At 37.4% G+C, this 16,829-nt stretch overlaps 1 long non-coding RNA gene across 1 annotated transcript; it reads right to left on the bottom strand.

Moving 5' to 3' along the window:
- Positions 1-10,405: 10,405 nt before the first annotated feature.
- LOC141570521 (uncharacterized) lies at positions 10,406-16,804 on the bottom strand. The gene is made up of 2 exons (XR_012494577.2): positions 16,592-16,804; positions 10,406-16,090 (listed from the first exon to the last, which is right to left on the bottom strand). It is a non-coding gene; the product is annotated as an uncharacterized LOC141570521 (long non-coding RNA).
- Positions 16,805-16,829: the final 25 nt, after the last annotated feature.

Genomic DNA, 16,829 nt, shown 5'->3' with positions numbered 1-16,829 from the left:
AATGACAATTGCAATGAAAAAGCAAGGCTCTATGTGGTGAAGGGGAGGGGACAGAGCACTTGGCCACCAGACTACATGGAGGGGGGAACTTGCTATTTCTTTTGCTATAAAAATACAAGCTATATATCAATTTATACTCTCCTGAGATTTTTAAATTATGAATTTAAGAAGTACTCAAGACATCAGTTTAAGGCTCAGTCTGGGAAAAGCTAGCAAGAAAGTCTATGTGATTTGTCAAGAAAAACATACAAAAGAAAAAACCTGAATAACGAAAGAAATATGAGCAAAACACCGTGACACTCCACAGAGGTGAACACTCGCTTCTAAGTGAATGAATAGACCTGGTTTCTCCTCAAGGTCTGTGACCCCCTTTTCACAAAAATTCTAGCGATGGGATTCCTACTTGCAGATAGGCAATGCTCGCGTTGTGGGAATGCTTCCTTTGGCAAGGCAGCACTATCAGTGGAGACTGGGACTTGGAAGACAATGGGCTCCTTATCTCTAAAACCCAGAAGTAAGTTATCTGTGCTCTCAGATGTTCTCTTTGTAAACCATTTGGTGCTTCACTTCCCAACCCTCTGCTGTCTCTGAATCCCACCTCAGGGAAGAGAGGACTAAATACAGCAGTAACGGATGTATCCAAAATCCTCCAGATCTTGGCAGTAATATTTTCGAACATTTGTTTCTAATTAGAAGTATTTTGAATACACCCTGGGGGTTGTGGAGACAGTACCTCCAAAAGTTGGCCTGTTTGAACAGCAAGCATCATCATCATCATCGCAATTTTTAGACCCTCCTTCTACCTAGTCTCTCCTCAACATATTTTATTTCCGCTAACTAAACCTAAGACACAAAATGCATATTTCTCACTACAAAACCTCTTATCAGATACATTTCACATGCTTGACATTTAACCTATAAATTCCTTTGCTTGCTCAATGTGCTTCGCTTACATTACTCAACAGTAACATCAATGGCTCACACATTGCTATGTGCTTTCTATGCATTACTTCATTTAATCCTCACAACAACTCTATGAAGTCAATATTATTACTGTCCTCATTTTACAGGTAAGAAAACTGAGCACACAGAGGTCATTTAACTTCACCAAGATTCATAAAGCTACTCCAGAGCCCTAGCTCTTAGCTACTGTATGCTGCTCTGCCACCTACCGAAAGTTTGTGAGTGGGTCAACTCAGTTCCAGGTGACAGCAATGACTAACCTATCTTCTAAGTACTCTGTCTTCTGCAGGAATAATTGCTAATCAAAACAGTAGTGATTCATGAAGCGTTTTGAAGCATCCACTCCATGTTCTATTCGGTGCAAAGGATACCAAGGTAAAAGAGAGATGGTTCACCTTCCAGAAATACTCAGTTCAGAAGATGGTTTTTGATGGCAAATCCACCATCATGGAGAGCAGCACATTTGGTATCTTTATTTGAATTACAAAAGGGCACTATGCTTTCGGGGCTGACAAAACCCCACATCAGAGCTTAGAGAATATTTCAAGTAGATCAAACATTGGATTCACCTCTACTTTCTCAGGAGAGTCCTTTTATGCAGCGTAAAAACTACACAACAGAATGTGCATTCTTAGGTCTACTGTTGGTACCCAAATTATGAGCTTGCAGAGATCTATTCTTTAAAGACAGACATGACAGTATCTGAAGCCTAAAATTTACAAAAACAAATACATATGTAAGGAAATATGGGAGTAGTAACTGAATGTTTTAATATTTTATTTTAATCCCAATATCAGTAAAAGGAAAGGTGAGCCAGCAGGAAACAAGATGTATAAAGGATCTGAAGGAAAAAAAAAAAGATGAAAAAAATGGAAAACGAAAATCAATGAAGAGGGGATAGTTGAAGGACCTACAGAGAATAAACACATCCTTGGTGTTGAAACTTTAGGAAAAGGTGACATGTGTATTTTGAATGAGCACATGCAGAAATGTTCCTAAGAATGGCTTTGGAAGGCTGTGTCACACACTTGCCAATGCAGCAATGTCATTGCAACAAGAAATGTTTCACATGTACTTTGAAAGTTGCGTTTGTCATGAGACCACAGAATCTTCTTGTCCACTCCATGATATAATCATCAACAACAAAACACAAACATTTAAGGAATTCTTAGGATTAGTAAAATAATTGGTTTTTGCTCCTAAATGCATTAAAACTTTAAAATATTGTCATTCTTGCCCTCAAAAAGAATTATACTTGAGAAGATAATGCAACGTATATACAACATGGGCTATATAAGTGGTACTGAAATGATGGATTTTAGAAATTCAGGGAGGAAATTAAATGAGCTATTATAATCAGGACAAAGATTTGAAGAAGGGATGTGTTTGGAACCAGCTCTTGAAAGTGTACCACTTCAAAAGGCAGAGGAGGAACATGGTGAGGAGGGCAAGTGCATACCAAGTAGGGGGAACATGATTGTGTCAGTAAAGGAAGTGTAAATGGTAGATTTAGACACAATCCATGTATCTATTTGATGAGAATAATAGAAATAATAGAAATGGCAAACTATGGCCAACTATATTTTCCCAAAATGAATTCAACGCATAGCAATACTTCCAGTCCCACATGCTCTTCCAGAACCTTCCAGCCCCCATCAAATAGGAAGCTATTTTTGCACCCCTTGAATCTGGGGCTCGAATGGTGGGCTTATGACTGCTCCCACCAACAGAGTACACTGGAAGTAATGCTTTGTGACTTCCAAGGCTAGGTCATAAAAGGATATGGTTTCTGCCTAACTCTCCCTTAATTCACTCAATTTTGGACCCTGATTACCATGTTATGAGGAAGCCCAGGCCACATGGAGAGACCGCATGTAGGTGTTCTTGTCTGCAATCCCAGCTAAGGTCTGAGCTGAGAGCTGGAATCAACCAAGACGTAAGCGCATAAAGATTTAGATGGTTCTAGCCCTCAGACTTTGAGCCTTCCAGCAGAGGTACCTGATGTCGTAGAGATGAGACAAGCCATACCCACTGTACTGTGTCCAAATTCCTGATCCTCAGGAGCATAATAAGTGATTGTGAGCATAATAATTGATTGTTTCAGGCCAATAATTTCTGGGGTAATTTGTTATATAGCTATATTAACTGGAACAACAACATTAACTGAATAATTACCAGGTACCGTGTGCTGTGTTTGATGGCTTATATTTTATATCAGTTATTTCTGTGTAATAAACCACCTCAAACCTCGGTGACTTTAAAAATATTTCTCTTATTATCGTTCACATACCTGTGAGTCTATTGAGGATTGGCTGACCTAGGCTGGGCTTGCTCATGTGTCTAAGGAGTGGCTGGGAGCTCTGCCCTAGGCTGTGGTTGGCGGGGGCATCTTAGCTAGGACAGATCCATTCTACATGTCCCTTGTCCTGTTGGACTCCGCAGGCTTGCATTGATATTGTCATTTTCATGGAGAGGCAACAGCACAAAGACAAGAGTGGAACTATATCAGGCTTCTTGGGGCTTAAGGTTAGAAATGGTACACCATTACTTCTACCAAATTCTACTGGCCAAATTGAGTCACATGGTCAGGCCCTGATTAAAGGGGTAGGAATAGACTCCACATATTTATTGTACTGCAAAGTAACGGGCCAAAGATGTGTACATAGGGAGGGGTGAAGAATTGGAGTCATTAACTCAATTTACTACATATTTCATCTTTATAATTATCAGGTAATTGTTACCATAGACCGAAAGGGTCCGCTTGCCTGCATGCACTCAAGCCAAATAAAATATGAGCAGAAGTTTGCAGCAAAGAAAGTAAAGGTTTATTTGAGGAGTTAGCGCCAAGCCCAGAGAGTCCGGTGAGCTCGTGCTCTCACAAACCTGGATTCCCAATGGGTGGCCTCTAGTGACTAGGTTATATAAGGAAAATTATGTATCGTGGTTATTGTGGCAGCTGGGGTCATGGGCTCTCCTGATTGGTCGGGACTAAGGCAGGGAGCAGTTGATCATGGCTTTAGTTCCTGGTGTCAGTCACGGCATTGTTCTGTCTGGTTTCCAGGGGATGCGGTCTGTGGGGTCGTTCTGCTTTCATGAGTCCAGAGCTGAAACACAACTGAGGCCAAAGTGTTATCTTTGTTTGATTAAAACCTTATTCTAGTTTGAGGTTTGGTTATTGTATCTTGGTCATGGTTCATAGACCTGAGCTTTATTCTTAAGTGAATTTGACACTGACCAGAACCTAATGTCCTAAGGGCTTAATGATTAAAAGGAGTGGACACACAATGTATGCACAGGTAGGAGGATCAGGGGAAAGAATGCAGGCGAGTCACAGTTCTAACAGGCTAAAAAAAGCTGGCTTGGATTAGAGCAGAATGCCTGCTAAAGAAATGAAGTTCCTATGCGGTTACCTAAGGGCCATTATTATCCCCATTTTATTTATTTCATTGACAAACTGAGGCTCGGAGACTTTAAATAATGTGAGTTAACAGAGTTCCTGGAGTTTCCAGTGAGACTGCTGCTCCCTTGGCTGTCTCATCACTGCCAAGTGTCTAAGAGACCAAACTCAGAATTTGTCTTGACTCATCCTCTTAGCTCAGACCACAACTGGCTGCAGGTATGCTGGGTCACCCACTCTTCCTAGCTAAACCAATGCCTGACCTTCCTCTAATTGGCACTCAGGATCACTATACCAACATGCTTTGTGTTTCCATTTGCCTCAGGTACCACCACAAGTCCAAATCTTTTTCACCATACCATCCCAGTTCATCCATGAATATAAACCCATCTCCCACTCCTTAACTCCCTGAACCCTTCCTGGGCCCTCTGAGACTCATGACCTGTCATCAGTACTCTTTATGATATTTTCTCTGAACATTCCTTTCACTTGCATGCCCATTTATCTCCTAAGGGCACTGCTTCCTCTGCCCTGTAGTCCTCCCAAAAGGATGCAGATTTTTCTCTTGTACCATATACCTCCAGGCTTGAAGAAGAGAGATAAAAGCGGTGTCACCTTTGTGTTTCCTACTGCAGCTACTACATAAATTGTTTCGCTTCCTCTTTAAAACTTAGATCGTTTGAAGGTCCTACTATCAGGCATAGGTGTGCAGTGTGAAGAAAGATACAGAAACAAATTTTAAAAGACCAAGAATTCTTTTTTTTCTGGCGGAACGAGAGGGAAGGTTGGTCTCAACTTTATATGACAGCGATGTGGGACCTTTATAAAGTCAAAGACATAGCAGGGACAACCTGTTGGGTGGGTAGCTTGTGACTATCGATTAGTATTTAACATGTGGAAAGTCTAACACCCATCAACTCCATTTCTAAGAATCTATCCTACAAAGATAATAACAAAAGTGTATAAAGGTGCAGGTACAGGATATTGTTGCAGTAATGTTTCAAAGAGCAAAAAAGGAAATAGCCTAACTGCATTTATAGGGGAACAGTTAAATAAATTATTGTATATTCATACTGTGAAATGGCATGTAACTGTTAAAAACACATGAGATAACTTGAAATTTCCTAGTCAAAAGAGGTCTTTGATATACTGGGTCTGTGAAAAAGGCACGTTGTATATAAAATTTAATTTATGACTCCATTTTTTGTAAAAAACAGTGTAGTCGTGTTTACCTACATACGTATATCTAGAGATGTCTTGCAAGCATAAAAACACAGGTGGGATTGAGAGGTGTGAGTAGAGACACAGGAATACATGAATTTCATTTTTATTTTATATATTTTTATTTGATGGCTTTTGGTAATTTTAACTTTTCTTGTTTTCCCCCCAATAAAATATTTATTTATTTTAATTTTTATTAAATTTATTGAGATGACGTTGGTTAGTAAAATCTGATAGATTTCAAGTGTACGATTCTACAGTACATCACCTATATATTGCATTGTGTGTTCTCTACCCAAAGTCAATTCTCCTTCCATCACCATATATTTGACCCCTTTACCCTCTTCCCTGGAGGACTACCTGTCCTCCCCTTACCCTCTGATAACCACTAAACTGTTGTCTGTGTCTATGAGTTTTTGTTTGTCTTGTTCATTTGTTGCTTTCAGTTTTATATGCCACATATGAGTGAAATCATATGGTTCTCAACTTTTTCTGACTTATTTCACTTAGCAGGATAATCTCAAGATCCATCCATGTTGTCGCAAATGGCAGTATTTCATTTTTTCTTATGGCCAAGTAATATTCCATTGTATATATGTGTCACATTCTCTTTGTCCAATCATCTATCAAAGGACACTGTGGTTGTTTCCATGTCTTGGCCACTCTGATTAATGGTGCAGTGAACATCAGGGTACGTATATTTTTATGGATAAGTGTTTTCAGATTTTCTGGGTAGATACCGGACGAGGGATTGCTGGGTCATATGGTAATTCCATTCTTAATTGTTTAAGGAGCATCCATACTGTTTTCCATAGTGGCTGTACCAATTTACATTACCACCCGCAGTATAGCAGTATATGAGGGTTCCTTTTTCTCCACAACCTCTCCAACACTTATTACTTGTCTTGTTGATGATAGCCATTCTAACAGGTGTGCAGTGGTATCTTATTGGGATTTTGATTTGCATTTCTCTAATAGCTAGTGAAGTTGAGCATTTTTTCATATATATCTGGTGGACATTTGTATGTCTTCTTGAGAGAAATGTCTGTTCAGGTCCTCTGTCCATTTTTTTAATTGGATTGTTTGTCTTTTTGTTGTTGAGTTGTATGAGTTCTTTATATATTTTGGATATTAGTCCCTTATCAGAGGTGTTGTTTGCAAATATTTTCTCCCATTCAGTTGGTTGCCCATTTTGTTGATGGTTTCTTTTGCTGTGCAGAAGCTTTTTAATTTGATATAGTCCCATTCATTACCAATAAAATATTTTTGAAATGTCAAGATTGATTAAGGATAAAATTAAGCAGGCTAAATAACAAGCAGGCTAAGAACATACAGAGATTTTAAAAATGGCCTATATTTGATAATCATTATCCAATCACATTTTCAAAAGTCAGACAGAAATTCTGGTTTGATTTTTTAATAAAATATATATATATTTTAAATAATATCAAAGAATCCTTTTTTATTTTTAATTTATTGGGGAAGGGGAACAGGACTTTATTGGGGAACAGTGTGTACTTCCAGGCCTTTTTTCCAAGTCAAGTTGTCCTTTCAGTCTTAGTTGTGGAGGGCGCAGCTCAGCTCCAGGTCCACTTGCTGTTTTTAGTTGCAGCGGGCATAGCCCACCATCCCTTGCGGGACTCAAGGAATTGAACTGGCAACCTTGTGGTTGAGAGCCCACTGGCCCATGTGGGAATCGAACCGGCAGCCTTTGGAGTTAGGAGCATGGAGCTCTAACCACCTGAGCCACCGGGCCGGCCTCTTAATAAAATATTTTTTAATTCCAATACTCTAATATTGGAAGGATGAAAATATATTAAGGTCATTGAATAGAAGCTATGTTTGGTCTTCCATAAATATTGTATTTAAAAGGAAAACAAAAGCAAAGAAAGAAAGGGAGACAATGAGAAGTATCAAAAGGAAGGAAGGAAGGAAAGTTAAGGGACAAAGGGAGAGAGATAGAAGAGATTTGGACTTGATTTTGTTGTTTGCTAAAATTAGAATTAAGAAGCAAATATGTGATGAATTCTAACCTATGAAAATAAAACCATTGTTAGTGATAAGTATCACTCAGGAGGCTACAAAATATATGAAGAAATGAAACATCATTCTAGGGACTGTGGTTTCCCAGCCCTGTGCTCTTTCTGGGCTCAGGTGTATTTTGCCATCCTGTGGCCAGATAATGGCATTGATTTTTTTTATCACACGTTATAACATATCTGAAGGCTGAAAATCTATCATTGTAATTTAAGATTTATGGAGGAATGGTAATGCATTCTGCACTTGACAAATGAACAATTATATCTCTTGACTAGAGATTTCTATAAAGCCTCTAGTTTTAAACAACCTGACATAATCATTTCAGAAAATTGATGATTTTCAATGATACAGAAGCAAAGAAATCATTTATTCAAATAACTAAACCTCAGAGAAACTGGTGAAAAATTTACTAATCTAAGTGTAGTATGTGTTTTATCTCAAACTTGGAATTGCTTTCTTCTTTGATTTTAATTTTACAGATGGAAAAATCTTACACGTCCAAAAGATAGATGTGGGTTTGTGTAATTGGTGACCTCAGTTCAGAAATATGTTCTGATTCCTAATGTTTTTTTCTACTCCGCTGTTCAACATGATCTAGACAAAGACAGAATAGAAATCATTTAACTTTCTGTACAATGTATGTTATTATTCTTGCTGTTATGGTCTCTAATATAGACTGAGGACCTATTTTGTGCCAATTACTGTGCTAAGGGACTTCACATGCATTATCTCTTAATTTCCACACAACTCTCTAAAGTAGGTAATATTACTCACTGCCATTTTACAGATGAAATAACTTGCCCATGGTCAAAGTAAGGACAGGCATCTTGGTCTATCTGACTCCCAAGTTCATGCTCATGGGTACTCGCTACATCACCATATCAATATACACTGCCTCTTGTAATTTATTGTACAATCACATTGGCACAGGCCCAATTTAAATTTTTCTATCTACATAATGTGAGTTATACCATTGACCCATTGAGTAAAATAGAAAGATTAATGTTCTACCTTCCCAATGTTCTACCGGTAAAAATGGTCATCCTTCATTTTCTTGTTTTACGAAAGCACGTAAAATATAATTATAAAACTAGACAGAAATGTTTTGATTATAGAGAATCTTGCTAGAAAATGACTGTTCTTGCCAAATTCAGTAATTGAGTAAGTGCTATTTGGAATGGGAAACAGATGATTTTCAACTGATGTAGAAATAGAGAAATCAGTTATTTAAATGATTTAATAAATGGTTTCTAATGATGCTTTTATGAAGGCAATTAGATTTAATCAGGGCAAAGTCTTGGTTTCACATCTCAGTTTTGTATACACTATAGAGTTTCTCTTCTCCCAAATTAAGTTTAACACATTATTAATATATATTTGATAAACTTAAGGAGCAACATAATTTGATTCAAAACCTTCACATTGTCCTGGACTGATAGCTTCTTAGTTTAAGACAGGTGAAAAGACCCTTGAACTTATACCTCTAAAATATCACAAATAGCACTAAGACTTTGGGCAAGTCACTGTTTAAGTTGAGTCTCAGTTTCCTAGCCACAATAAAGGAATAATATATTACTACTTATCTCATTTGACTGTTACAAGCTTCAAAGGAGCTGTGATTAAAGCTTTAAAGTAAATCTATTATTGTTGTTATTGCTTCTCTACTTGGCAGGGAACACAAAATGGCAAATTCCTTACTTTTTTTTTTTTTTTTAAATTTCCATGTTTGTTGTTTAAACATCCATTCTTTTTGCCTACTGGCTATCTCATTACTTTGAAGAGCCATCCACAAGATTAATTCAGAGCCTTGTTCTCAAGAAGGTATTTGAACTGCACCCCTTGATTTTCTCACAGAAAGCCTTGATTAAAAAAAGACCAGCAGTTTCCTTACTTCCATTCTGGCCTGGAATCTATAATAATCTTTCTGCCACCTCACTTTTTATATTTTTTATAACCTCTACTGCCACAGAAAGGTAGGTTCTGGAGAAGAACTGAAATTGGCCCATCTAGTTCTAGTTTCTGTAGTAATTCTTTAAGATGTAGTTTGTAGATTAACTATAGATATAATTTTACCTTCTGTGATGTATTTTATTAGAAAGTTGTCTATGTAGAATTATGTCATATCAAAAGCCTCTGTCAAGTTGAAAGTATATAAGTGAGAACATAAAGTTGGCAGGTAAATCAAAGATAACTTGGCTACTAGAATATTTTTATAGTATTTTGAGCAAGTCTGAGCAAGCACCTTAATTTTCACTATTTTTGATTGTCCCAAATCATAGCTGTTCAACTTGTGAATCAAGATATGGCATATGTAGCTGAGAGCCAAGAGCTGAGAATCAGAGAAAGACGAAACCCATGTAATTAAACAGTGTTTAATATTATATTTATAACACAGTACCAGGCCGTCTTGAGAATACCAAATGTCTGACTAGAAGACAAGCTGTGTGGCTAAAGAACTATTGCTGATTGTAAAAGAAGGCCTTATGGAGTTTATTTTTAATATTTTTAATGAAAAATGTCATTTAACTCAACAACTCTTTGATTTAATCAAATACCCAGTTAAGTGTTCCAATTTCCAAATGTCTCATAATTGTCACCTTTCTTTTACAGTTTATTTGAATTAGGATCCAAAAAGGTCCACACATTGTGACTGAGTGATAGGTTTCTTAAGAACCTTGTAATCTGTAGATTCCTCTCCCTGAATTTATTTGTTGAAGAAATTGAATCATTTGTCCTATAGCTTCCTAGGGTCTGGATTTTGCTGATTGCATTCTTGATGGCATCTTCTGTATTTTTTTTTTTTTTTTTTTTTTTGTAATTGTTAGTTGGTTCTAGAAGCTTGATCACATTCAGGGTTTACAGTTTTTGGGTGGTGGGGGTGGGGTAAGGCTACCTTATAGGTGGTAGCATAGTCTTCATCAGGAAGCACATAATATCTGGCTATTTCCCTTTCTGAGATGTTGGCAGAGGTCAGTGCTTAATGCCTTCACCTCTTAATTCATTAGAAGTTGCAAAATGGGGTTATTCTTTTATTCCTTATTCACTTATTAGCTGCCATGTTTCTTTAAAGAGAAACTTCCTCTCATCTACTGTATTAGTTTCCTGAGGCTGTTTTAATGAATAACCACAAACTTTGGGACTTAAAACAACAGAAAATTATTCTCTCACAGTTCTGGAGGCCAGCAGTCCAAAGTTAAGAAGTTGACATGGCCGTCCTCCCTCCAGAGACTCAAAGGGAGAATCTGTTCTTTGCCTCTTCCAGCTCCTGGTGGCTGCTGGTGTTCCTTGTGGCTGCATCGCTCCCGTTTCTACCACTCTTGATACATTTCCTCTTCCTCTTCTGTTTGTTTACCTCTGTGTATCTCTTAGACGAACACTTGTCATCAGATTTAGGGCCTACTAGGGTATATGTAATCCAGGAGCATCTCATCATAAAATCCTTAATCACATCAGCAAAATCCTTTTTCCAAATAAGATAACATTCACAGGTTCTGGGGATTAAGACATGAACATTCTTTTGGGTGCCACCATTCAACTCACTACATCTACTCTTTGGTACTTGGTGGTACAGTTCGTGTAGGTAAGGCTGGATAAATGCTTCATTATTTTTCTTTATTTACCAGTCTTCAAAATAATGAGCTCTTTCCTTAGTATCTTCCAATGGTGACCAATTAGAATTTTCATCTTTTGTTTTTGTTTAGCAACATTATAAATTATAATGGATTTAAATATTTGATGTGGTTGAATTTGCTGTAAGGACTATCCTATTGATATTCAGTCGTGTCTCATCTTTGGTCAGTGGGAGCCTCTTCATGTTGTCTCCTAAAATTTTCGGCGCAATACTAGTAGTCTTTGATACTTTCTAAGCTGGGTTGAATTGTGTCTTCCCAAAAAGATATGTTGAAATCCTAATCACAGCCCCTTAGAAAGTGACCTTATTTGGATATAGGGTCTTTATAGAGGGAATCAATTTAAAACAAGGACATCAGGGTAAACCTGAATCCAGTATCTTTATAAAAGGGGGAATTTGGACACAGAGACAGACATACACAGAGGGAAAACAACGTAAAGACACAGGGAAAATGCCATGTAAAATTGAAGGCAGAGATTGGAGTGATGCAACTGCAGGCCAAGAAAAGCCAAGAATTTCTGGCCAGAAGCTGGCAAGAGGCAAGGAAGGATTCTACCAGGAGTGCCAGGCAGAGCATGGCTCTACACTGACACCTTGATTTCAGAGTTCTAACTTCCAGAACTATGAGACAATAAATTTCTGTTGTTTTAAGTTATCCAGTTTGTGGTACTTTGTTGCACTAGCCCTTGGAAATGACTACATCTTCCTTGCTATTTGTACAAAAAGATACTCTAGACTCATTTTGTATTTGGTTGGGCAACGACTGGCAATTTCATTTGATTTAAACTAATATTGTTCTAGCCCCAGTCCTGGAGTCAGCAATATGTCCAAGGAACCCAGATTCCTTTTAGTGGAAAATATTTTTCAAGATCATAAACTGGGAGCTAGAGGTGCTCATGGATACTGGGGCTTCACTGTGTTTAGGTTTTTTCAGAGCTATGTATGTTTTATAAGCTAAAACATACTGAGTTTGGGTTTTTGTTGTTTTAAGAAAAAAGACATTTCCTGTTCTTGACCTGGAATCAGAATAAGACAAGTCTCCAAGGAGCACTGGTTTTGAAGTACCATAATCTAGGTATTAGGTATACTCATTGCTACTGGGTTGGTTGTTGTTTCAAGGCCTTTTCAGAGCCAGGGGGGACATTTTCAAGACAAAATGCATCATGATGCTTCTAATTTAAATTCAGGGCTACAAAATCTTTACTTATCCTCTTCTATCTTACATCTGTATTTCCTTTCTACTATGTTGGGAATCCCACTTATCAAGAATGATTGGGATCATAAAATTACTCATTATCTTTATCCCACATTTCACATTAAAAAAACCAGAATGCATATACAAACATTAATAGCACCAATACAAATACTGAGAACAGTGAAAAAAATTTTTCATTCTTTTTGTCCTTAGAGAATATCCCACTACAGATATATAGTCAAATTACTGTGTTAAGTCACTTTAAAAAGTTCTTTTCTGTGGATATTATGGAATATACTGTTTGGTTGATTTCCTTCATTTTATATTCAGTTTTGGTATTTCTTTTCAAAATATAATTTTGTTTTATAATTAAGTGAAATGTTTGTTTCCACAAAGTCAAATCTATAGAACAAAGTATGATTTAAATAAGTCTATCTTCTATTCCTGTCCTCTCACACTATTTCCTACTTATCCATATAGGTAACTCTTTTTCTTTTCTTTTTTTAAATTATGGTTTATCTTTCCTTTTTTTTTTTAAATGTAAGCAAGGGTACATGTACCTATTTTTTAGTCCCCCTTTTATTAAATGGTAGAGTACAATAACATTTTTTTCTGTTTTCACTTCACGCTATATCCTGAAGCTCAATTGCCTAGTGGTATATAGAGATATTCCTCATTCCTCGTTACAGCTGTGCAGTACTCCATTGTTTGCAAGAAACATAGTTTGTTTATTCAACCAATCTTCTTACATGCACGTGTGTGTGGGAGTATTTCTATTATTTTAGTGTTACAATTAGTCCCATAATGCATAGTCCTGGGCATAGATCTTTTCAAGTTTTTGCCACTATATCAGTGGGATAGAGTGCTAGAACTGGTATTGCTGGGTCAATGGCCAAATTCATATGTGATTTTTCTAACTATAATTGGGCACGTGTAATTTAAGTAACTCAATAAATGGCTGAATTCCAACTGATAAATCAGCATTCAGCTTAAGAAGTCTTATCTCATAACAGCATATAATTATTATATTTACATACAAAAGTGGTGTACTCAGCCCTAGAGGTATCCAATCTTGTGGATAATCACAGATCATTGGCCTCATTATTAAAATCTAATGGTATTGTTTTACAAAGTGAGTTTAAAAGAGCTTTCCCTTGTTTTGATGTTGTTGATGTAGCTATTATACGTTTACCATAAATAATAATACATCCACCAAATACTTATTAAAGCACCTTCTATCTACTTATCAAAGTACCTTTGATCTTCCCAACAATCATATGTGATTTTTACTTCATCTTATTAACACAGAGAGGTTTAGTTATCGCAGAAGGTCACAAAGTAAAGTAATGGCAGAGTCAAGCCTGATTCCATTAAGACTGCACTCTATATACGAGTACACTAACTTATTTTTCGTAAGCCACCAGAAACTGGTTTATATTTTGGTATTCAGAAAATAATTGCAAGTTAGCTGATGTTTTAAGACATGTAGTAACAATTTCAAACTATAAGTTAGAAGGGAGAAAGAGAACATTAAAAAAGGATTTTAAAAACTCTCATATGTATAGAATTTCTGTGGTCAGCAATTTCTTCTTATACACTGCATCAAAAATTACTGTGTGTGGAAATCAACAGTTTTTCTTTTTTTGGTAAAGACCCAAAATTAGGTGAAATGTGAATATAGTATATTTTTTTTGTAGAATTAAAATACATCAGTGCTGTTAGTATCTGAATGAATGCTGTAAGTATGCACTACACTTTACAAGGGACTTTCATTAGGATTAGTAAGTTTGATATATAAGATCTTTCCTCTTTACTTTTGTATCTTCCAAAAGTGCCCAATACTTCTCAGCATATAAAGGCTGCATGATGCCTAAATATGCTAATTAGCTTTGTTTATTCATTCATTCATTTATTCATTCATTAAGAACATGGAGGCTGAAGGGAAGTCATATAATGAGATTTTAGTTTAAGTCACTTTCCTTGAGCAGTCGTTTTAGATTTTCTTCTTTCTCAGCATTGTTGCTTAAATAGTCACTTGGACAGTAAAATATTTAAATGTTTGGACATATAAGGTTTGATGTTTATTTTGTTTATGGTATATTAAAATTTATGCACTGATTTTTTTTCCTCCCTTTTCTTCTTTTGTTTGGCAGTTCAGTGTTTAGGTGGATTATTAACACGTTGCGTATGGCGGGGTTTAAATCCCTCGTGAAGATTCTCGTGATCCGTACGCAATGTGTTAATATTAAAAGAAAGAAGTAACTTTTTATCCTCCAATATAAAACATTTTGAAGTAAAAAAAAAAGAATTCATCACAGAGAGCACTATTATGTATCTATCTCTCTAAGTAAATGGTTGTCACAAAATATGAATTCACAAATTGAAAACCTAGTATAAATATTTCACGTAGTACAAAGAATTGCTAAAATTAGAAGTTATTCAAGCTTTAGGGCAGAAAGAAGAAAAAGCTCAGATAAAAACAATTTAAGTATAATGCTAAATCCAGTCTTACATGGGAGGAGTTTTCTCACAATTCTCAGTTTTGTGAATTAAAGAGTTGTAGCCTCCAAATTATTCAGACCCACTATTTTGGTGCAAAATCAGAAAATTTCTCCTTTTGAAACAAAACTGGCTGGTACATATGTATTATGATTGAAGGCGTATTATTGCTAAATGATGATTGGAAAACAATAAATTGGATTGGAATCCATGATAGTTACTTAAATGCCAGGCACACAAAGGGGAGAAGGGAAGAGATCTAGGTAAAAATATTAATCAAGTGCTTAAGCAATGTTGCAATTTAGAGTGTGTAAAGAGAAAGGCGGATTCAGAGCCTCCAGAGAGTCGGAAGGTCTTCAGACCGGGATTGGGTTTTCTGCTTTTTAAATCTCTTAATTATATTCCATTATTTCTGAGGTCAGACCCAATCGGGGCATATCTGTCATCAATCCCTTTATGAATAATTCGGCGGAGAGTAAATCTCATAGATTCTTCCCATGTCCTGTCTACAGTGATCTTAACCTTAACTGATAGCAAAACACTAGGTAATTTAGCTAAGAGTACCACGTGGTAGGGGAGACAACGAGGTGGAAGGTGAAGAATTCCGCGGGCAAACAGTACGTGTCTATGAGGAGGTAACACGAAATCCTCTTAAAATAATGCAGTGACATTTACCAGGAAAGGTATTGTTTAGTGTAACTTTCCAGGCTGATGGTCACCTGAATATTAAATGAATTACAAATGTTGACAGAATCATTTTATGTATCAAGAACACTACGATATACCGTGCATTCTTTAAAAGTGCCCCCAAACAGCCAGCTGTGCAGGGAACAGAGGCAACTGAGGGTTAAGAGTTGAATGGGGGATCAGATGGAGTTACAAGAAATCTCAAGGTTAGTACATATTCTTTATGCCTATTCACAAACCATCCACAACTTCTCATTTTCTGAGTATTAAGGGCCTGTTTTCTCCAATCTCTTTCTTCACATCCCCGCAGGTTGCATCTGTTCCACTCTCTAAGAGGATGTCAAGGATTCTTCAAATCTGGTTTCAGCGGCATAGAACTTTTGGCATTTTGTTTTGCTTCGTCCTTTGAGGATAAACTCCCTTATTCGTTCAGACTCCATTCAGTGTTTCGAAATTCCTAGGGACAAGAAAATTAGGTGCTGTGAGTTCTGCCTTCTAAACAGAGCATTCTCTGTTCTGCGTGAAGTGTTGATGTAAAGGCGGGATTTGCTCGGGCAAAGTAGGTCAAACACACTCCAACTCATGGATCTTTACTGCCAGCTCTCGCAGCGAGTCCAGGTGAGTTGGTCGGTCCAGAGCAAGTATTTCGGACATTAGTCACCACATGTTGGCCATGTGGAGTCACAGAATGCTGGCGATATTGAAAGAACGCCGAGAAACAGGGAACGTTACCCCGCTGTCACAATCCGGTGGTCGGTGTTTTGGTTTGTTTTCTTGGCATTCCCACCACCGCGAGAGGTCATTTAAAAGTATGGGGCGGACCTTTGAGGAATTTAAACCCAGAGACGTGTAAGTTGTTTTGTTAGGGACAAAACCACTCAGCAGATTTCAGGAGTTATTAATTCTGGAATGTTAACAGTGGTCCCAAATCAGCTTCCGTCCCTTTTAGGAACATTACAATTTTGCGAGTGAAAGGCCCACCCTGGGCGACAGCCGCAGACGCCTTGCAGCGCTAAATCCCGAAGCCGAACCCCTGGGCGATGACTCCGCATTTAAAACTCTGCCCTCAGTCCGCGCGCGCCAGGGGCAGGAAGTGGGCCACGTGACCGGTCACACTCCGCGGCCACTCTTAACGAGGCAGCTGTCGCCGCCCCTTCCACATTTCCTAGCTCTTCCAGCGGGACGGCGCAGAAACG

Source organism: Rhinolophus sinicus, chromosome 3 (assembly GCF_057876585.1).
Source record: "Rhinolophus sinicus isolate RSI-liver-muscle chromosome 3, RSI-T2T, whole genome shotgun sequence".
NCBI lineage: Eukaryota > Metazoa > Chordata > Mammalia > Chiroptera > Rhinolophidae > Rhinolophus > Rhinolophus sinicus.
This window is presented reverse-complemented; position numbering and strand designations above follow the sequence as displayed.